At 46.5% G+C, this 22,389-nt stretch overlaps 1 protein-coding gene across 2 annotated transcripts in view; it reads right to left on the bottom strand.

The window, feature by feature from the left end:
* ERG (ETS transcription factor ERG) overlaps positions 1 to 12,894 on the bottom strand; it is a 135,196-nt gene extending 122,302 nt beyond the window's left edge. Inside the window, exon 1 of one of the 2 annotated variants that reach the window (XM_033053527.1) lies at positions 12,861 to 12,894. The gene's annotated coding sequence lies outside the window, so the exon portion shown is untranslated. The remainder of the gene's footprint in view (positions 1 to 12,860) is intronic. The other variant, XM_033053525.1, reaches the window with a different exon arrangement.
* Positions 12,895 to 22,389: the final 9,495 nt, after the last annotated feature.

Below are 22,389 nucleotides of genomic sequence, written 5' to 3'. Positions count from 1 at the left end.
GTGAAGTCAGAATAACATTGTTCCTTATCCACAGCATAGCAAGCTTTCCTCTCACAAACATTTTGACAAAAGAATGAACTGCAGATGTCCATTTTTCAACCCAAAAAAACCAACCCAACAAAAAAAAACCTCCAACATTCGAGCTACTAAAAGGTAGAAAACAACCAGGGAGAATTATGACCAAATGCCAGATATTAAAAAGTTCTCCACATGTGGCACAGAAAGAAACAGCCAATTCACTGCAATTGTCTGCTGAACAGGTTGAGCCTCTCTCCAACTGGTAGCAATCAGGCAGGACACTAGAGCGGGCAGGAAATCTAAAATTAGGTTTTACTACCTATAATGGAGGATTTATGGGATAATTTAATTGGCAGTCTTGGGACTGAAACCCATGGTGGGGGAACAAAAACATCTTTCTGGATATACTCCCTGAGCCCTTCCTGTAGTGGGCTGAACAATAAAAGTAGTGGGGAAATAACCTGGAGATGTAATATCCCTTTTCTCCTGCAGAGTAAGTGTGCATGACAACGTCTGGGGGTGTGTGGGGCTTCAGCAGAGACAGAAGGGAGCTGTGCATTGATGCAAACTGATTTTCTTTCTTTTTAGGAGAACTGAGTTGCTTCTCGTAGCGAGATGTGCCTTTAAGGACATGAGAGGTGATAAAGAGCAGGCTGGAAATCAAGGCTGTGAGGGCATGAGAGCACAGCCCCAACACTTCAGTGCCTGTGGCAGACTGATCCCAGCCCTGTCCTCACCACCCTGGGCCAGCCCCAAGACCTGCTGAGCCACCTGGGCTTCCCTGTGTCCCCTCTGTGCTGACACTGAGCTCTTACAGCCAAACCCCAGGGATGTCAGAAGCCCTTTGCTGCCTTTCTCTGCTCACCAGGAGAGCTGGGAAAGGGTTAACATCCCTTCTCTGCTGGCTGCAGGGCTGACCAGGGGTAACAGGATCCCTGCTCCATCCCCAGGGGTGTTCCACCCGTGTCAGCACTTGCTACTGATGCCTCTGCCTGGCTTATTGCATTTATTAGAAGGGCTTGGGGGGCTCAGAGAGAAGAGCAAGGACGTGTCCCCCTGTCACACAGTGAAGGGGGTGAGCTGCTGCTGGCAGGTGATGCCCGGGCATTTCACTGAAAATTCCTCAAAAACTGTGGATCCCCAAATCCACATCTGACTGGGATGCAGAGAACAGATTGACATCAGAATGAGGGAGCAACAGCCCCACCAACCCCTTACAGAGCCAGTGCCACCACCAAATCCACTCACAAACTCTCAGTCCCCTGCTGAGATTCCTTCTCTGTTTGTTTTTCCCCATCTCTCAAATCCAGCAGTTTGAGAATGCCTGTCGCTCATCTCCACTCTCAACTCCCAGAGCCAACCCACCCCAAAGTTTTCCTTGTAATGGGATCTCCACTGCAGACCTTTATGAAGCCATTATGGCATCTGACAAATGCCTTCAGCTTTTAAACACATGCACAGTCATCTTCTGTTCTGTGGTGACAAGTTTTGAGAGGATGACAGAGGAGTATGTTTAGTGTTATTACCTCTGGCTTACCACTGGCAGTGCCAAAAGGAAATGTAAACAATCGAGTCAGCATAAAAATCCTTGATTATTATTCTTACAACAGCCCTGACACCAAGTCATAAGCTATCATAAATTAAAAAATGCATTCCCATTTATTTCAGAAAGCAACACGCAGGAAAAGGCTGAAAAAAAATCTCAAGGCTGTCTCAGGAACTTCTCTCTCAGCACATTTCAAACTTGATTGGTATGACATGAAAAAGTCCCAGAAACAGTGGAAAATTAACTAATTTCAAAAATCACCTTTTGGAGAAGCTCTGCTGACAGCCACTAAGTCTACAGTGAAATCAAGCAGTTTAGAAACCCACTGAGAAGGCTGCAACAACTCCAAAAAAAGCTCTTTGAGTAAATCCAAGTGTGGCAGTTTCAAGACTGGGCTCAGGTTTTTTCCCCTCTCTCACTTTTTGAATATCAACCATCTTTTATTTCTTGCTTTTTATGCAGCTTCTCTCATCTTTTTTTTCTGTGACGTGACAACAGTTTTTGCAGTTTTTAAGGCACTCATGTTCCTCCACTAAAATGAGGAGCACACCTCCTGACAAAGACCTATCACTGCTATCTCTAGGATGCTGTTGAAATGTCAAATTAGGATCTTTCCATGATCATGAAAAGTGTCCTTTCTGATAGATCAATTTACTTTCTAGTTCAAATTATATTTGACCTTTACTTTATATTTGAAATGTTTCTTCTACAAACTTCCCCTTTTATTTTCCCCTGGCTTACATTTTCTTCCTTTGGGGATAACATAATTACATTGACATAAAGAAGAAAACCTTTGTGTCTTAAATATTGCCTCTCTGTTGCCTGAACTTAAAATATGTGAAAAGTTTATAGACCTTGACAGATTCAGGGTGTGGTACAACACACTCTCTCCTTCATGCAATGCAGCCTCCATCTGCAAGTAAGTTGCCTTTTCATGGAAATACTATTCAGAGAGCATTTCCATAAAAATTCACCCTGGCAGGGCTCTGTTTCTCTTGTCATTGGCCCAGCTGTGTTCCTGCCTTGATTGAGTTCTCGTTTTGAATAAGGCACAGCAGTCATTTTCATGGGGGGAGCTGGGGGAACTTTCCATCTTTACGTAAGAGCAAAGCCTGTGGTCCATGCAGCAGGGCTGCAGGAGGCATCAGAAAAACCCAGATTTACAACCAGACACCGTCTGAGGGCACATTTCAACCTCCTCCTGCCCTCCTTGGGACTTTCTTGCTCAGACCAAACTCCAGGTTTCCTGGGGATTGGAACAAGATGATCTTTAAGGTCCCTTCCAACTCAACTCATTCATTCTGTGATTGTCAAAGCCCTGGCTGAGGTCAACACAAGAAGAAGAAGGAACCATCTTTGAAGAAGAGCTCACCTATCCCAGATGGGTCAAATTCAACAAGGTCACACCACTGCTGTTTCCAGGGCTCCTCAGCCACCAAATCCCAGCAGTGCCCTGAACACTGAGTGCCTCCCACACCCAGCACCTTTTATTCCTTCCAGCAGCAAGACAAGCTGGTACTGAAATTTTTCACCATTTGCCAAAAAAACTTCCCTGCTCTGCAGCAGGAAACAGCAAGGCCACTGCAGGAAGGATCCCAGCATGGCCTGAAGTACCTGCTGAGCTGTCAAGTCTTATCTTCCTTTTGCCAGGGTCAGGATTAAATGGGCAAGATGATATTTCTTGTTTGGATTCAGATGTTTATTAATTCTTATCTATATTACCATGACTTCTACAGCACTTCAAGCTAACAAACTAAAAATGGAGCTCTCTCTCTCTACAAGGCCTTTTAAAGGTAAATTGTCCAATTAAGAAATGCCACCTAAATTAATTTTACTTTTAACCCAATAACCAAACATCTGTGACCTACAATGAGGACTTTTCTATCCAATTAAACAAAATCACCCAAACCCATGAAGAAGAAGGTGAAGAAGGAGGACTCCACCCTAAAACCTCCATCTTGCTTTCTATATATTACTGTATTCTAAACCCTTAAACTCTAAATTTTACACCAGGTGATATTACACACTTCTATTCAAACCGCACACCCTCAATCCCAGCTCTATCATTCCATTCTGGAAGCTTCTCCACAGCCTCAGCTCCAATGCAGAGTTCTCCTGGGGGTCAGTGCCTGCCAGCACAGAAAGTATAAAATTCTCAGTGACCAGGATTCCACACTGAACCCTGGGCCACTACCTGGAAAATGCAAATTCAGCTTTCCCCATGCAGATGGGGATCCCAAAGGAAATCTGAGGATGCTCCTGCACTGCTCCCAGCAGGTGGATGAGCCAATGTCCCCCCGTGGCACCAAGGCAAGGACACCACTGCTGGGGCTCACACATCACCACACACTCCTGCGTTCAAAAGGCATTTTCAGAATGCTTCCCAAACACAAACACTAAATGATTATTTAAATTACGGGGTTTGTATTTTTCCTGAAGCATTTGCCCTGCACTGAGGCTGAAAATGGACAGTCTGCGGTCTCTTTTACGAAGCTGTTTTTATCCTCTCAGAACCAAAGTGGTAAACCACTAATGGCATGAGCATTTTTCTCATTATCAGTTACAATGTTAATGACTCTTATTTAAGCAAGCAGTATTTTAAAACCATTCAGCCTTGCTTGTTCACTTATTAGACCTCAGACTGTTTATTGTGTCTTCTCTTAAGAAAGTTCTTTTATGATGTTAAAGGGAGGAGGCCATTTCAAGACCAGGCAGCAATTTGCATCAGTAAACACTTCAAGGAACATGTTGCTCCAGTGTCTTAAAACTGACTCATTTTCAAAATCCCTTGCCTGAAGGATCAGTGCACTGTGGTGCTCAGGTCTAACTGTAAATAGCTAAATGTTCACATAAAATCAGGGTCTAGCAACCGAAGCAAAGGCAAGTTTTAACCCCAGTGTTGGCATCAAACTCTGCCTTGTAATCTTGTGCAAAATACTCTTAGCAAACACTGACAAAGTGTTTCAAATTCGTTTGCCTGAATCCTCCATCTCCAGGAGTCCAGAGCCACCCACACAGACAAGCACAGGCCATAGAGGTTATTTTCACACAAGGACTTTCGTTGGCTTCCCTTTTTTTTTTCAAGCCCCAACCCAACAGCAACATGGAGAAAAACAGAGGCATCATCACAAGGGCACTCATGGAGAAATATCCAGGGTTGGAATGGGAATGGGCAACTTTAGGAAAGGTAGAAAGCCAAGCACAAAGGCTCTGGCAGCCAAAAAATCAGAGCACATTCATAAAACAACAGCCCAACGTTTTGAAAAGTATCGAACAAAGCGGTTGCCAAAGGGTTGCTGTCATCTCCAGGAAAAGCAAGCATGCCACAGATATTTCCTGTGCACACTGATCCTGGGGGAACAGTAAAAGTGGGTTATTACACAGACCTACTCTCAGTGTTCTCACTTTCATAACACACACGAGTGTTTCCTCACTGCATCCATTCTTGCTCCAAGCCATTGGTGGGCAGCATACCTAACTCAGCTTTTGTTCAAGTTCTTATGTTCTTCCCAGGTAATTGGCCCTACGGGACTTTAATCTAAATGGAGTGTGTCTTTGTAGGGACCTAGCAGAGGTATTTCTAATGTTTAATGGTCTCCTGAATTACTACTTTCCTCCCACTGTGAAGGAAATGGGCTCACCGCCGTCCGCTTCCCCGTAGCATTCATTACCGCTGGAAACACGGATGTGGAAACAGCATCCCTCAGCCCATCCCATGCAGCACCAGCACATGGACAAAGAGGCAAATATTCATCCTCCTGAAGAGTACAGGACTTGCTCTATGAGGATGTGACCTCAAAAAGGCTCCCCTCACATGCAATTACTCACAGTTCACCTCTGTGGGCTCATCCCAGGAGGGTGAGGGAATTGGAGCCCAGCACAGCTCCTGGCTCAGGGTGACACGGGCACGTACCTGGCAGCGGTGTGGGGATGGGATCTGGCTCTCTGGGGTTATTTGTTGCCTTTCCTGTGCAGCCCTTTCTCAGACCGTGCCTTAATGTCTTCCAGACCCCCAGCAGCCCTCACACCATATGTGGAGTAAGAGCACCGTGCAGTGAGTAACTGTTTAATGAGTTATTCTCACAGCCTGCTCCCCGTAGGAGCTGGTACACATCTCAGTGCCTGCCAGCAGCACAGTGGAGAACCAGCTCTCAACTGCTGTCAATACCTAATTTAAAACCCTTGTAATTATAGCACTACAATAGTAACATTTAGTTCACCTAGAAGCCAAGTGCCTCATTCATTCCCTCAGTCCCTGGGTGAGGAATTGTGTGTCCAGCAGGAGCAGGGCAGGGATTGTCCCTCTGTGCTGGCTCTGAGAGGCCCCTCCAGGGCTGTGTCCAGTCCTGGCTCCTGCAGGAGAGCCCTGGAGGGGCTGGAGCGTGTCCAGGGCAGGGAACGGAGCTGGGGAAGGGGCTGGAGCCCCAGGAGGGGCTGAGGGAGCTGGGAAGGGGCTCAGCCTGGAGAAAAGGAGGCTCAGGGGGGACCTTGTGGCTCTGCACAAGTCCCTGCCAGGAGGGGCAGGAACAGGGACAGGAGGAGAGGGAACGGCCTCAGGCTGGGCCAGGGCAGGCTCAGGGGGGACAGCAGCAGGAATTTCCCCATGGAAAGGGAGCTCAGGGATTGGAAGTGCCCAGGGAGGTTTGCAGTGCCCATCCCTGCAGGTGGCACCTGGAGGTGGCACTCAGGGTGACAAGGTGGGCATCAGTCAGTTTGGACTTGATGATTTTGGAGGTATCCAACCTTAATGATCCTGTGTTTCTGAAGCACAGAAAACTTTTAAGCCAGCTCTACTCAGACAGTGGAGTAGAAAGTTTCCCTTCAGACAACACAAGAGGGGCTGAGAAGGGAGGAGCATCCCCAGGGCCATTCAGTGATGGGTTAGTGACAATGCTCTGTGTCCCACCAGCCTGCTAGGCTTTTCCTCTCATTTTCTGCCTATTGAGATTACCTAACTTGCTTCAAGAGAAGGAGACAATATTAGAGGTGATGTGCTTTGGTTGTAAATGTCATCATATCCAAAACACCTTTCAAATTTAAACCAGAAAATATAGGATTCCCCAGCAAGAGGAAGCTACTGGGTCCAGAGAGGAATTAAAACAGGAGACCTTGAGAGCAAATCTTCACTGACTCCTGCCTGCCAAGGGATGGGAGGAGGCCAGAGATGGAGCAGGAGGGAGTTGTGAGATCTGCAGGCGTATGACCCATGTCTCCTCCTCTATGAAAGATGAGCCCACACAGAGAAAGTGGAAATTCTCTGAGCTCATACAAGGGAAATTTTATCAAGAGAAAAAGCAGTGGCTGCTTCCTGTGCGAAAAAGACGGTGCCTTTAAATGCTGTAGTAACTGGGGGGGAATTAAGGCTTTAGGAAATCAGCAGTGAGAACATTTGCAGGGCTTTCCAGCCCCAGCAGAATCATGAGGAAGAAACACTTCAGCTGAAGAGCTTTGCCCCCTTGAAAGCCATCAGAGAAGCTTCAGTCACTTCAGCCAGACAAGATTTCATCCACTGAACAGAAATTCAGAGTTTTCAAACTCACGGGTTATTCTGGAACAGAGGAGGAAGAGGAATTTATGGCTTGGTGTTCTTTTTCCATGTAAAACCAAATCAAAGTGGTAAATACGTTAAAACAGGCTTGTTATTTTTCTTTTCAAGGGAGCAGTGCTCCAAAGGAGAACAACAGGACTGTCAAACACCCAGGAGCACATGTGGCGTGCTTACACCACTGGTTTTGAGTTTCCATGCACCAGCCAGGCTCCAGCTTCCTACCAAACCATTAAAAACGAGAAAGAGACGAGAAGAGTTCAAAAATTCAGTATCACCTACTTAGGCGGGAGTGACTTTTTGCGAAATGATTTGCTTTGCTAATCCTTTCCATGGAACGCAGATGAGAGCTGACAGGGATGGGGATCTGGCTGGACCTGGCTCCATCAGCCTCCCCAGGAGCTGGAGGGGCCCTGGGCTCACCAGTGCAGGAAGAACTCGCCCCCCATGCGAGGGACAACCAGACTGGGGCTGGAGTTGCCAGCAATGATTTGTTCCCTCGCAGGTCCATAAACACGGATTACGTCAGTGTGGTTTCAGACTCGTTTTTAGCCACTCCATCCAAGAGGAACCAGAGGCAGTGGTCAAAAGGAGCCATTCCACGCTCCAGACGAGCCCACTGATCCGAACCTGCTCCTGCAGGATGCCAGAAACCGGCGCAGAGCGCTGGCCAGAATTCATCCAACCATAACAGGCAGGATCACGCTTCTCCACCGCAAACAGAGGAACCAGCCAAGCCCAAATCCCCTCCCCACGAAATTTCAAATGCCTTCTTTCTGCTCTTCCCGGTGTTAAACACATGTTACAGTCGCCTTACAAAACGTGCACAGTTTGTCTGGTCCGAAGCAGGGGCTGGAGCACAGCAAACGTCCGCGCTCTCACTCCCGCTCCTGCCTTCCAAGAGAAGTGCCAGAGAAAGGATTCTATTTTTGTAAGAGTTTAAAGGGCACGGTCAGAAAAGTGACTATATAAAAATGGCACCTTTTCATCCAGCAGATCTGTTCCCAGTGAGTATTCTGAGTCATGTCTGCTTACTTTAGTGACCAAAATAGATTTTTAGTACTTCTTACTCCTCTCTAGAACCAACACAGCAAAGAGGGAGTTTCATAAATCCTGTCTTGGACCAAAACCTGTCAGGATGAGCCCAGGGGGCAGAAGGGAGGGCTGTGGGTGGCTGAGGGGGCAGTGCCACAAACACCACAGCACACAGGGAGGTGTTAGCCCAGTGACAGGAGTGCAGGGCAGCCCAAACTCCCTTCACCTTGGCTCCTGCATCCTTCAACAACCTGATCCTGACACCCCCATCCCACATTCCTGCTCTGCAGACAGACCACAGGCTGAGCTCCCTGGGCTCACATTTGGTTACAGCTCTGTCTCCTGTAAACCATCATGGAAATCACAAATAACAAACACAGCGCTCGCCCCTCCTTCCCCCCATCACTGCTCCATGCTCTGCAGCTCAGCTGTGCTCCTTGCAGGGACCACTGTCACCTAAAAACTGCCCCTGACAAGTAAAAGGCTCATGGCCTGTCCAAAATGAGCCTCCCATAGTTGTGCTTCGAGAGATTTAAGCAAAGTATGGACCCAAGGCTGTCATCTGTACTTTAAATCACTTTAAATGGTTGTTACTTTTTCCTCCATGAGCAGAACAGACTCCTAAGAGAAAGGTAGCAGCGTTAATCCATTCTTATCTTACTCTGAAGCTGAAAGAAGTGATGGTTAATGTTTTCTTACTCAATTTTTTAAAGAAGAGAGCAGTGCAGAAAGCATAAAAGGGTTTTCTGTTGCTATTTCTAATGTTCTTGTTTCTAAACAAAAAGGAAGCTCGACAGTAAAAATTAAACTGTTATGTTTACGTAAAATTAAACTTTAAAATTATAAATAAGCAATGGTAATTATTTCTACTCAGACTGTATTATTCATCTGGTCTCTGCTGTGTTTTACTTCCACTTTTTCCTTCAGTTTCCCTAAAATCAGCTGCTGGAAGGCCTGGGTTTGTCTCTGGATGCAGAATTCAGGGCACTCCATGCCAGCCATGGAGTAAAAGCCAAAATACCCAGTCCTGCAACCCCAATTCCTACCCAAGCTGCTGGACCATCTTGTGCATCTTCAGTGCCTTCCCAAACGAGCATCACTGTCTCAGGCTGACAAGATTAACCTGTCCCCTGGCCAGGCTGGAATTTACACAACTGCTGTCAGCCAGATCCTTGGTTTTTGGATGGCTACAGCGAGGTGAGGTGAATCCCACCCTCCTAAAGCCACTTCCAGTCTCATCACTTAGAACTGACTTCTCTGCAAGGAACAAGGAAGAGGCCAGGTTCAGGTTTCTTCAAGCTCTTCATTTCAGGAGGGTGATGAATTGCTCTGCTGAAATGAAGCCTTGGAGGTGCCTACAAAAGAAGGTGCCCTCGGTGGTGGCAGGATGTTGACACACATATTGGTGACAGATGACTTGGCTTGCCTTGGTTGCAAGAGATACAGAGACTGCTACAGACTGTTTGCCATAAATACATAAAAATACCAGAGGACTTATAAATGCAGCAAAGGAATGAAAAGCACCAGCCCAAATTCCCAGCTTCACATTCTGGGCAAATGTAATGAAATTTAAGAAAAGGCACAAGACTAAGTTAGGTCTTGATTTGATATTAAATCCTTTATCTTATCTTAATATGGTAATAAAACCTTTATTTTTTCCTTTTCCAAACCTGTTTTTAATGCAAATTTTTACACAAGCCTGTGTAAAAAAAAACAAAACAAACCTTCTATAAGTCTTTGAAGAGCCAACTACAACCAGAACAATCAATGGAACAGCAACAGCAGTTCTTTAGAGAAATGATGGAGAACTTTTCCCATGTCTGCTTTGCAAGTCCTGCAGATCAGCTGCTTTCCCAAGCAGATTTTTCAGCTTAGTCTCAGTGCATGTGGCAATGCAACATCTTTATGTTACTTTAGTAGTTAATCCTTTGTGTATAATTTGTGAACTCTATAGAGAGCAGTCCGTTTTATAAACAGAATTTTAAACCACCAGGTTTAAATTTATTGCAGGGTTTATTCAGAACTGACAAAGCCTCCTTAGAAAACGGAATTTTGCTAAGAAGCCTTTCCTTCTGCATAACTGCAAGACTTCCTTCTGTATAAAACCCTTTTCGACTTACACAGAAAAATACAAACCATAAAATTGTTTGATTGCCATTTTTTTCTTGTTTAATTTACAGAAAGAGATACATCTTGTAATTTGCTACATCTCTGATTTTTGCATGTACATTTAATTGCATTAAAATCAGACACTGTATGCATTACAACTATTAGGTATTAAAATGTAAATGATCTGCTGAAAGATGTTTTTTTCAGTCAAATCAGGTCAAAAATATCATGCATATCCTTTCTTGAGAAGCTAAAAATAAGTAATCAACTGAATGCAAAAATTAAGGAAGTGGGAAGCCTGAATGCCTTAAAAATTAGAAGAAATCAATCAGATTTCACAAAACATTTTTTTTGTAAGTCAAGTTTTGTAAGCCAACACTCCCAGAAGCAGACAAATGAAACTACCTGAACAGCTGATAAATCAATGCATGTTTTAACAGCATAATAATAGGGGAAATAAAAAAGGAAACAAACCCTTACCGACCACTTGTAGCAGACAGCAAAAAGCAGGAGGAAAAGATGCTAATTCAGCAGGCAATGCATTTGGGATGACAGGAGAGAAACTTTCCCTGAGCCACTCACACCTGCACATTGCCTGTGTCCCAGCCAGGGAAGACTGTGACCTGCTCTGCTGTCCTTAGGGCAGACAGACAGCATCCCCAATCCAATCCCCAATCCCCAATCCCAATTCCCAATCCCAATTCCCAGCCCTGCAGCTCCAGCGCCTTGGCACTGCCCCGTCCAGCCCAGCACCCCAAATCTCCCTCCCGCCGCGGCCGCTGCGAGCTCAATCAGGGCTTTCCTGCTGCTGCCGTGCCTTTGTGAGGTGAAAAGAAAACAAGGCTGCTTCATTAGGGACCTCCTGGAGGAAGCTCAGAAGTTGGGTGTCTGAGCAGAGCTGATTGAAACCACATTTGAGGTGGGATTTGCCGGGCTGGCCTCGCACGGGGGCCGCCGCGCGCATCATCACCTACGAGCCAGCCTTGCTCTCCCCAGTCAGCTAATTAGGCTGTGTGGGGTTCCCAGCTAATTAGGCTGTGTGGGGTTCCCAGCTAAATTCAGGAGGCCTGAAACACAACTGAAGGTGGTATTTGTTGGCAGGAGCAGCACCTGGAAGAGGCAGCAGCTCTGGAGTATCCCACCAATGCTGCCGAGTGCCCAGGCAGGAGCACAGCGTCCTTCTGAAAGCTGCTGCCAAGACTCTTTAATAAACACCTGGGTGTTGTATCATGTATTAAATATTAAAATGCATCAACACAGAAAGCCTCAAAGCAAAACCAAACCCTCACCTGTGCACAGCAACCACTCCCCAATCCACTGTGGTCAGCCAGAGTTGTGTGGCTACAGCTCGAGGCCCTGGGCTTTCAACCATCCCCTATAAAAGCTGGTTGTATCTCCAGCTAAAATGAAAACATGTGCTTATTGTTTTTTTCTTTGGGCAGACGATTAATATTTATGTGATGCATTATCAAACAGAAATAACTATGTATTTTGTTCCTGGAATAATGGTTTTTTTCTTGTTGGAATGAAGCTGTGCCAAGGAGGGATTGCAGCTGATGCAAGCAGCGTGCAAGGACAATCCACTTACCAGGGCAGCTTTGTAAATGAAAAAGGGGAATTTCTGAACAGGGGTAAGTTGAGGAAAATAACTGTTGTGGTGGAATCTCCCACTCCACACAAGGAAAAGTGGCACCCAAGGCAGCAGGGTGACAAAAGCAGGCGTGTTACAAATCCATTCATGCTTATTTTAGATCTCATTTTTGCTCTCAAACAACATAAAAAATACCTCGCTGCACACGTTTAACTTTTGATAAATCACTGATTAACGAGGACATGTACCATGTCCACAGCAGAATAAACCCTTTGGGTTTCATTGTGAAATTGCTGTTTCTTGAATTCAATTAACCCCTCCAGATTTTACACAGACCACTAAATATAAATAGAAGAGGTTAAAATGCAGTTTAAATATAACAGATATGGCCACAACTCCATATTTAGAGATACCCTTTAATTTTTTCCTATTGCCTGCTTTTTACTTACATTTAAATTTAGCAAAGTAATTTTAGACTGCCAGTTTTCTACCTACACTAGTTAACTGCACTGTGAAGAAAATAAATAAGATTAGATACCCATATCTTCCAACATGACAAATTGATGCAAATTTTTTGGACTCAAACCTTCAGCCAAAAAGACAAAGTGCTTGATTTTCCTGGGAAACCAGTGTGTCAAAAAGGGCACGGCCAGAACTACCCTGGGAAGTAAAAAATATTCCAGTGGCTGTGAGAGCAGCCAGTTGTGGGTATAACAAAAACCAGTGTGGTGTTATCACACAAAAGGTAATTCTTCCAATCCAAGACAAATAACATTATAATTCAGGCTGAAAATATCTTTGCCCCGTGTGAACTTTTTTTTTTTTTTTTCCCCAAAAACAAAAGCATTTTAAATCAACTGTATAGGAGAAGTGCCCTACAAAGCATGCACTAATCCCTGGCATCCCTTCCCAGCTGCACAGAAAACCAGCGGGCAGCTTTAGGCACTCAGGGCTAAGCCTGCCCCACTGACCTCAGCTGATATGGATCAGGCCCAAAGGGCCCTTTCCAACCTTACCCCCTGTCAACAACTTCCACCTCGAGCTCGGGACACAGATTTCCACATGATTCAAAGAAGTACAGTTTTGCCCTTACAGCTGCCTTTTCCTGAAAAAAAATAAAAATAACAGCTATTCACTTAAAAGAAAATGGCAAGCTTCCTGATAGTGGAACAAAACCCAGTGCAATGGATGTTCAAGGGAAAGGGTTTGTTCTGACCCAACCATTTAAAATTATTTTGTTGTTACCTGCTTGTACCTCCTGGAGCATTTAGCAAAGCACAGGCGAGGAAAGGAAATGTAACGTGTAATGTTTTGGGGCTACCAGATGCCATCAGCACCGCAAAAACTTCTCATGTGTTTTTTGATCCTCACGGGAGGAGGAACTGCTGTGTTCAGGGATCACAGAGAAACCATCAAAATGAAACACTGTGCAGAGGGAGAGCAGTGCCATGAGCCCCACGCTGGGATAGCAGAGCACGGGGGGTTTGGAGAAAGCGCGGTGGGAAGGGATTTGCCTCATCGGGAGCCAGGTATTCTGTTCACGGGGTGTTGTTCAAACCAACGGGACTGCCAGGGATTTCTGTTTGTTTACACAGCTCTGTGCATGCACAGAAAATAAACCTCCCACAGCAGAGCAGGTAGCAAAGAGACTTTCACAGGGCAGGCTCTTAGGCGGAATTGTCATTTGAACACCGACAACAGTGGGATCCAAACTGGTGTTCCAGACTGAAAAGGACAAACAAACGAGCATCCCTGTGATAAGAGACAAAACTCCCAAGCCTGGAACAATCTGGGATTTAAGCTCAAGGTTTCCATCATTGTGAGTCCTCATCGGACCCACACCCCATTTCTTTAGTGCCTTATTCAAATTCATTTAAAAGAAAAAGAGAGAACCCCACAGGCACTACCACCATCAGAAGGAGAACATGCATAATACATACATATCTATTAGAACCTATCTCGAAGAACCAAATGCTGCAGAAATGACAATCCAAAGGGAGCAACACCTCAGGAGCAAGAAGTCCAACTAATCACACCTAGGACTTACCCTGACAGATCATTTATAAAATTCCTGAAACATGTAACTCTATCCAGTACTATATGATTTGTTTAACTTTGGGACTAAATTGTGGGAGGTGGGGACAGATGCTGTTCAAAGCTCTAAACCCTGAAATGTTTTTTGGAGCTGGTAGGTTTTTTTTTTCCTTGCAAACTTTTTCAAAGAATTTGCCATTGTTTGCCCACATATGCATATGAAAGAGAAAATAAGGACTGGTGTTGCTATTCTGTGTCTTTGTATAAATGCCCTTTAAGAAATAGATCGGGCAATTAACATAAAAACATATTTGTCCCGTACGAGGTATGGCTTGGGCTGTTCACGCCTTTGCTATTTACATCTAATTGGGAAACTATCAAATAATTATTTCTCTTCCTTAATTTTCCTATCGGTTCAGGTGTGCCTGAAATCACATACCTGATATATATATCCTGATGAAAGTTTACATTTCATACCCCAGTGAGCAGCTCTCTTTGCCTGCTTTACTTGTTTCAGTGAAACCAGGGGAGTGCTCAAAGGGTTAAACCAAAGGAATGTGACATTTCTCCATGTGCAGTTCATAGACCTATCCTGGTTTTCCTAATGGACTCAAAATTACATGGGCAGAACGGGGCAGAATGTAATTTCCAAACTCTTACTTCAAAACAGAGCTAATTCACAGAACGACGCTTAGAATACAAATAAAAAAACTTCATTAAAGAACGAGCCATTTCCTCGCACCGTGGGCTCTCAGCAAAGCCAGCAATGAATGGAAGTTTATGTTCGCCAGAACTTGCAACTCCAGCTTTTGTAAATACAATTACGTGCACTCCAAACTCCTCAGCGAAGTCATCTGGTCACCAAAACAGAGCCCCGCATGTCCCTCACTCTGAAAAGTGCCAAACCCAGCCATGACTCCCTTCAGCCACGCAGGTCACTGAAGGTTTTCCTGCCCAGCTTTTGAAAAGCCACACAGCTATTAGGTAATGATGAATCGCTGAAAGAATTACAAAGGCACCAACGCCGCTACTACTATCCAGAGGGGGGAAAGTGATGGCGAGGGGGAAAGCGATATCATTTCTGCCCGAAAAGCCAGCCCCAAGTCAAACAGCGTTAATTCTCCAGAATTTAACGAAACTCGTGCGGGGTTCGCGCAGAGGATGCGCGGCTGCGGCTGCCGAGCCCTCGGGGCCAACGACGGCCGGGGGGACACGGCCGGTCCCTGAGCACCCTGGGGTCACGGCTGGCCACTGTCCCATGGCTCACTCGCCCGACGGCTCATTCACTCGCCCGGCCGGACCCTCGCCCCATCTCCCCGCCGCTCCCGCCCCGACGGCCCCGGCGCTCCGCCGGCCGCCCCATGGCAGCCGCGGAGGGAAAGCACTTACCGGGCTGGGGCTGGGGTCAGCCCGGGCTCCTGGGGAGGGGGACGGGGCGGGACGGGACGGGACGGGACGGGACGGGGGAAGGCAGCGGCCGCCAGCGGCGGGAGCTCGGGAGGGAGCTCGGGAGTGAAGGAGTGAGGGAATGAGGGAGTGAGGGAGTGAAGGAGTGAGGGAATGAGGGAATGAGGCAGAGGCAGGGGACGGCGGCGTTGCCGACTGCGGTGAGTCACTTCAGTCGGGACGGGCTCAGCCCATCGCGCTGGCCCCCGGCTCCGGGCGCCTCTTCCTCTCTCCAATCGCCGAGCGCGGCCGCCGCCGCCGCCGCCGCCGCCGCCGCTGCCCGGGCTCCCCCGCCGCCGTCGGGGCGGCCCCGCGCCCGGGGCGCTCCGGGACCCCCGCCCCCGGTGCCCGCGTCCTCCCCCGGCTGCGCTCGGGGGGCGGGAGGGGCCGGGCGGAGCTGGAGGTGAGCGGGACCCGCGGGGGGGAGGACGCGGAGCTCGGCCCGGCCCGGCCCGGCCCGGGGGGACGGGAGCGCGTTGGAAGGGGCGAGAACAAGCGCGCGGTCGTGGCGGGGACCCGACGTGAATGGCAGCCCGGCCTCTAAACCAGGTGGCAGCGGCAGGAATAACGGGATGCTCGGCAATAAAAGGGGAGCGAGGCGGGGAGGGGGGAAAGCAGGGGAGGCTGGTCCGTGAGCGCAGCCCCATCTCCCAGGGGGATGGAGAGGGGACCCACCGCCACTCACCTCGCACCTGGGAGCAAGGGGAGAAAAGGGGGTGCTCCCCGTGCTGTCCCTGCCTCTTGTCCCTGTCCCATCCCTCCCTCCGGGGCTCCTTACCGGGGCTCCGCTTGTCCCCGACCGTCCCCGGCCCCCGCCGCTCCGCCGGGCATCGCCCGCCGCTCTCCGCTCAGCGCCCGTCCGCAGCACAAAACCCAGTAGTGCCTTAATCAAAAATAATAATTAAAAAAAAAATTGTAAAAAAAAAAAAATAATTATAAGCGTCTCAGTTTTTAAAGCAGAACTACATAATGTATTAATTGGTTGCTATTAGCATGCAGTTTTATTGAGCGTAGCACACAGAAGTCTGATTGTAAGCGAGGAGTGTTTTCAATGAAAGTGGAGTTATTTTAGCTGCAGACATGTTTACATTTCTGTGGTTTAGTCTATAACTTTCTCTTTTTCTTGCTTCAGAATTCTGCTCCATGAAGCAAAGCCCTTAGCTCCCAGACATTCCAAAAAGTCTGCCAAAATAATAGGGGAAAAAAAAAAAAGGGAGAAGGAATAAAAAAAACACACACAGAGACCCCCAGGTCTGGGTCAGGCTCAGGGCTGGGTATGGGCAGAGCGAGTATACCCCCTCCTCACTCTCCCTCTCCAGTTAAAAAGCCTTCAGGGCTCCATTTCCTGTTTTTAAGGAAAAAATAAAGCGGGTCTAGGACTGATTTTAGACACTGCCTAGACCAGGGCTGGTGGGTGCCGAGCACCTTTAACTCTCTCGATGCCAAAGAGTACCTGGTACCACACATCCCTTGGAGCAGCCCCAGCAGAAAGATGGGCTTTTTACCCCAATGTGTGGTTTTTTGGGGTGACTGTGCTAATTTTGTATTAATTGTAATAATAATTTCCACCCAATTTCAAACTGAAACCAAGACAGTGACTAGGAACCCAAAGTGCTTGAAGGGGCAGAGTGAAGAGATAAAACACCCCAAAAGTGGCACTGAGTGTCCTCTGCTATGGAGATCTCCTGGTGGGCTTGTGGGGTCCCTTCTCAGATTTGGGGACAGTGTTGTCACCCACCCCACCTTCCCCACAGCCTCCTCCTTGTGGATGGGCAGCATCACCCGTGTGGCCCTCAGCGAGTGGGCGTGAAAACAACCCGAGCTTCTGGACGTTAAATCCGCAGCTTTGGAAAATCAAAACGGAGCAGCTCGGCTAAAATTAGGAACGCGCAGTAGTGAATGAAGCACGAAAGTCGTGGACGCCTCCCCACAAAACTCCCGAGTCAAGTTTTCCACTCCAAGGCTCGGGAGGGTGTGATAGGAATAGAAACAGGAGTGTTCAGAATAAAGCACCCCTGTAATGAAGGGTTGTGTGTCCAGGGAAGGGACGAGGAGAGGTGACAGGGCACCCTGTCCCAGTCCTGCCCCTCTGCCCTGAGCAACCTGCCCTGGCAGGGAAAATCCTTGGATCTGCAAGCAGCAATGCAAAGCCTCAGGTGAGGCAGGGCAGGAAAATTCACAGTGGTGTTTCTTGGCCCCCTGGCCCTCAACATTTACCTCCCAACCTCATCCAAAGCATTTTTATGTGTGTGTCCCCTCCCCAGACTTTTTATTTTTACATGCCAGATGACTCCTGTATATTTGGACCTCTCGCTTTTGAAGAAGCCAGAGAGCATTATGATTTCCCAATGCTTAAAAAAGAAAAGAAAACACCTTTGCCTCAAGATGTTTTATATTAATTTAAGTATCGGTTCCTGGTTCATGTCAGCCCCTTTCACAATGAAATGTCCTGCGTGGGCTGTCACACCTGCTAAATATAATCCTCTCATTCTTTTGATATTCTGCAAAGGGCCTTTAAAGGTTCACATCCTCCAGTCTGCAGGTTTAATTGCTTCATCTCGGATTTTTAAGAAGCCTTATAAATTTCTGATTTTCATGGATTTCAAAGGAGCAGGGGGAGGGATGGGATAGGGATGCAAGGGTGATGCTGAGAGCACTGCACTGGCACTGCAGGTCTTGTAAAAGCTCTGACCCTCCAGCCCATCCCACAGCTTCTGCTTTTTGGGGCAGACAACTTGAGCTGGTTTTATGAGTTACCAATGAGTTAAATATGAAAATAGTAGCCCATTTCGCTATGGTAAATGCTCACCAGGGAGGAAATCATAGATTCAGTTTTATAGAAGGTAATGGAGTGAGATTACCCACACTAATGTACTTAACTCTTCAGAGAACATAAATCCAGCAGGAGACAGCCCCAAAAGCAGTTGATCCCCAAAACAAACTGCAGCCAGCAGCAGTTTCATCCTTACGAGGTGCTGGTGGCACCAGGTTTGCCTGCTGGAGCTGTGGTTAGAAACTCCTGGTCCAGAGGGGTGTGGTGGTTACAGAATTCCAACAAGGATGTTCCTGGGGCCAGAAAATGCCTGGCAGGATGGAACAGGAGGGCTGGGGGGGAAATCCTGCACCCCAAATCTTTGTACACTGCACACAGCAGCTCTGGGTAACACGATGGCCACAAATTCTCTGGAAGTGTGATGCAGAATTCCTGTTAAATGGGATAAAACGGCAGAGAGAGGGACACTGGGCGTGCTGACAGCTTCGTGCCACACCCAGGTGTGGCTGCAGAGCAGGACCCACGGCAGGGCCCCCAAAATGCTGTGTTTTCACAGGGGGAGATTCAGCAAAGCCAGCAGGGGTGGTGTCCAGCTCTTGGTGAGTCCCCGTGGCTCCATCTCCTGCATCACCTTCAGAGCCAAGGCACTCCCAGGAGCAGGGGACAGGCTGGCAGTGACCACAGGACAGCTGAGCTGCTGGGAATCCACATGGAAAGCTGCTCCACATGGTCACCCCATGCCCAAAAACCCCCAATCTTCTGACCTTCGAAGCCCTACCTGTGTGGCTAAAACATTCAGCCAATGCTCCTGCAGGGTGCAAGCAGTGGGAACACCAGGTAGGACAGGGAGGAAGGGCCAGCCAGGTGGGAGGCTGGAGCATCCCTTGCTGTGCCACCCTCCTGCCCCCAGCCCCAGCTCCCATGGCCCTGCAGCTCTTTGCTCACAACCAGTTGCTCTGTCACAGCAGTTGTCCCCAAAGCTGACCTTGGTGTCCTGTGCAGGGACAAGATCCACCCCAAAGGCTCATTCCTGGAGATTGCTCTCAGGAGGAAATTTCAGAGCAGATTTGTCTTTGAGCGCTGCCTCTTGGTCAGGAGTGTCGTGGGGAAAAAAAGAAAAAGTGGTCACGGCATTTTCCATCTCCTCAAACACAGTTTTCAAAGTGCAAGTTCGAAACAAGCGACAACAATTCACAAATTGTCACATCTGGATCAAGAAAAAAATCCCATAACCAGTGCTTTTCCCTTATTTCTTCCAGAGCAGAGTGAACCTATGAAAATATATTTACCAAGTGGCACAGCCTCAGATAATTTTGGGTCTGAATGGCAGAATTAGGGACTGAAGCACTTAAAGGATGCAAAACTTGCTATGGTTTTAGGCTGTGCTGTATTCACCACTAAACCATGTCCCCAAGTGCCACATCCATGTTTTTTTTGCAGATTTCCATGGACAGCAATTCCACCACTTGCCCGTCTGAGTGCTTAATCACCCTTCCAGTGAAGAAATATTTTCCTAATATCACCCAAAGCCTCCCGTGGTGCAACCTGAGGCTGTTTCCTCTTGTGCTGTCACTTGTCACCTGGGAGAAAAGACCAAGCCCCACCTGGCTACAACTTTCAGGTGGTTTTAGGGAGCAATATGGTCCTCCCTGAGCCTCCTTTCCCCAGGTTAAACCACCAATTCACTCAAAAAAACTGAAAAAAGAAGGATAACAATGCAAACTTCGTAGCATTAATCATCATAGTTATTATCAATGAAATGAGATATATGAATTACAGTAATTTCATTGTTATAAGCCGCACCATTTGGACTAAAATTTCAGTCTGAACCCAAAGTGCAGTTTATAATCAGGTGCGGCTTATATATGGGCAAAGAACGAAAAGTTGCTGTTTTAGTTTGGAGGACAGGTGTCTGCTGAGAAAGGCAGGAGCTTCTCTTTGAAATGGAGAATGTAAACCCCCTCCCTCCAAATTATTATAATTTTGAAATCAAGGGGCTCTCAGCAAAGATATGGGAATTAGGAATAACAGTTCTTTACTAGGGAAATTAAAATAGAAATACAGCACTACAAAGAACAAACCCCAAACCCTGACACAGTCAGAGTACAGCCTGACACCCGTCAGGCAGGGTGTTGGCAGCAGTCCCATCCCATGGTGGCTGCATCCTCCTGCAGTGACAGATGTGGCTCAGCTGGAGCAGTGCTCCTGTACAAGGTGCAGTTTCCCTCCGGAGCTCCAGTGGGGATGTGGAGAAATCCGGTTTTCCTCTGGAGTCCAGTGGAGAAAGGGGCTCCCTTAGTGTCCCAAAACCTCTGTTTTTATCTTGGTAAGAAATGTTGGGCTCTTCCCCCTGGCTGGAGCAACTCCCAATGGGATGCAGTAATTTTATCAGTGCCACAGTGGGACTCAATGGCCATGAGCAGAAAATGACTGGCTGGAGGAAGGATGGGCTGTGAAAAGATAAAGAACAATGCCCTGCCTGGTTTCAATGGATGGCCCATTAGCAGAATATCTCCCAGGGAGATCAGGATCACTGCCCCCACCCTCAGCAGATGGTGATAGAACAGATACCTTTTATCACACTCTGTATTGTAACCCCAGACAGTTGCTGGCACTGGGACATGCGGTTTATAATCAGGTGTGTCTTATAATCGTGAAATTACTGTATATTTATTTCTTTTGATATGAAACAACAGGAGTGGAGCACAGATTATTTATTTTTTCCCCCACTGGCGAAATGCAATTCCAGCACCTGATTTTCTCATTAGAATGAGAAAGGATTAACATTTCACCTATGAAAATACCATTTAGGATGAACAAGTCAGGCAACAAAAAGGGGACACCTTTATAAATATTACCTCTCACAGGTGTGGGTGACATTCACTAATAAAGGTTCCCTTATGTAAAAATGACATTTAATTCATGAGAGATAGGCAGTTATATAGACACATCCTGTTGCCTGGATATACAAAAAAAAAAAAAAAAAAAAAAAAAAGGAGTAAACTCTTTTTCAAGAAGCAGAAATTATGGCTTTTTACAGCACTCATGGATTTGTTTTACAAAGACTGGACACCTCAATATCATTTTGTCAACCACTGAAAAGACTCTGGTGTCCCTTCTGTGAGAGAGCCTATGAGGGAAGGAAAGATCTATTTATTTTCTATTTTTATTTTCTATTGAAAAGCTCTGAAGTGGCAAAAAAAAAAAAGATTTAATTTGGAATTTAGCTGTGTAAGTATTTGGTTAGATAATGTGGTTGAGTGAAGGGGATTTTGATCACCAGGATATTCAGCATCAGTGACTATTCAGGACTGTTGTGTCAATTTGAAAAAATTCCCACTCTTTCCCAAGCAATGGGCTAAAAGGAAAGTGAGATAATTTGTTTATTTTCTTTTTTAGGCTTGGGTTTTTTTCTGCTTACACTGATAGCTGAGTTGAAAAACAATATGTTGGCAGGGAAGGTCCAGGGAACATTTGAAATTCCCATGAATTCAGGAGGGGTTTTATCAGGCTACAAGAAATGATGGGAAAAAAATAAAAAATGCCAAAAGTCTGATCTGAGTGATGGGAGAGTGGGAATGCTTGCCTGAATCCCTCCTAAATATCTTGAATCTCTAAAATAAGGTGAAACTCTCCACTTCTTTTCCCCTGTGTTTTGGCAAATAAGTCCCAAAAGAGACAAAGCTGAGTATGAGTCCAAAGGCAAACTGGAATAAGGGTGAAATAAACTCTCTGTGCAAATTTCTGTGACCAGAGCTGAACTCCTCACTCATTCTCAGTTTGGGATTGGGGGGGCAGAATTTGTGCTTTTTCCTCTTTTAACCAAAGGATTTCCCTTCCTCTCTCCAAAGGGGCATTTTTTTGGCATCACTGCTGAGATTCAAGGAATAACTCACCCAGTAAATCAATACAGAAAGGCTGAGTGGTGCATCTTTATAAGAACTGCAAAGTTCTCCAGCCACATGGTGAAAATTAAAAATTAGAAAGCTAAAAGTTGAAGTATTTTCAAAAAAAAAGGAAGTCAAAGTTAGGGTAGATGGCAAAATGTCAAAATTTTAAAAATATTTACTGGTGAATAATAATATAACCAGTGTATAGAAATGAGCTGCGTCAGAATGGGTGTTTGAACATAAAAAATGGCTGATGAATAATGGATGAAGACAAGCCTGACCAAAAATAAAATGTTTACATTTCAATAGAAAGCAACTAATAGGTGTAAATACATAAAATTACTTGCTCATTATTTTCACATATATTTGCATTTGCATTCCCTTGGATTCCTTGGTAAGGAG

The sequence above is a fragment of the Catharus ustulatus genome, chromosome 2, assembly GCF_009819885.2.
Source record: "Catharus ustulatus isolate bCatUst1 chromosome 2, bCatUst1.pri.v2, whole genome shotgun sequence".
Taxonomy (NCBI): Eukaryota; Metazoa; Chordata; class Aves; order Passeriformes; family Turdidae; genus Catharus; species Catharus ustulatus.
The sequence above is the reverse complement of the archived record's forward strand: the minus strand, read 5'-3'. Positions and strand labels throughout refer to the sequence as shown.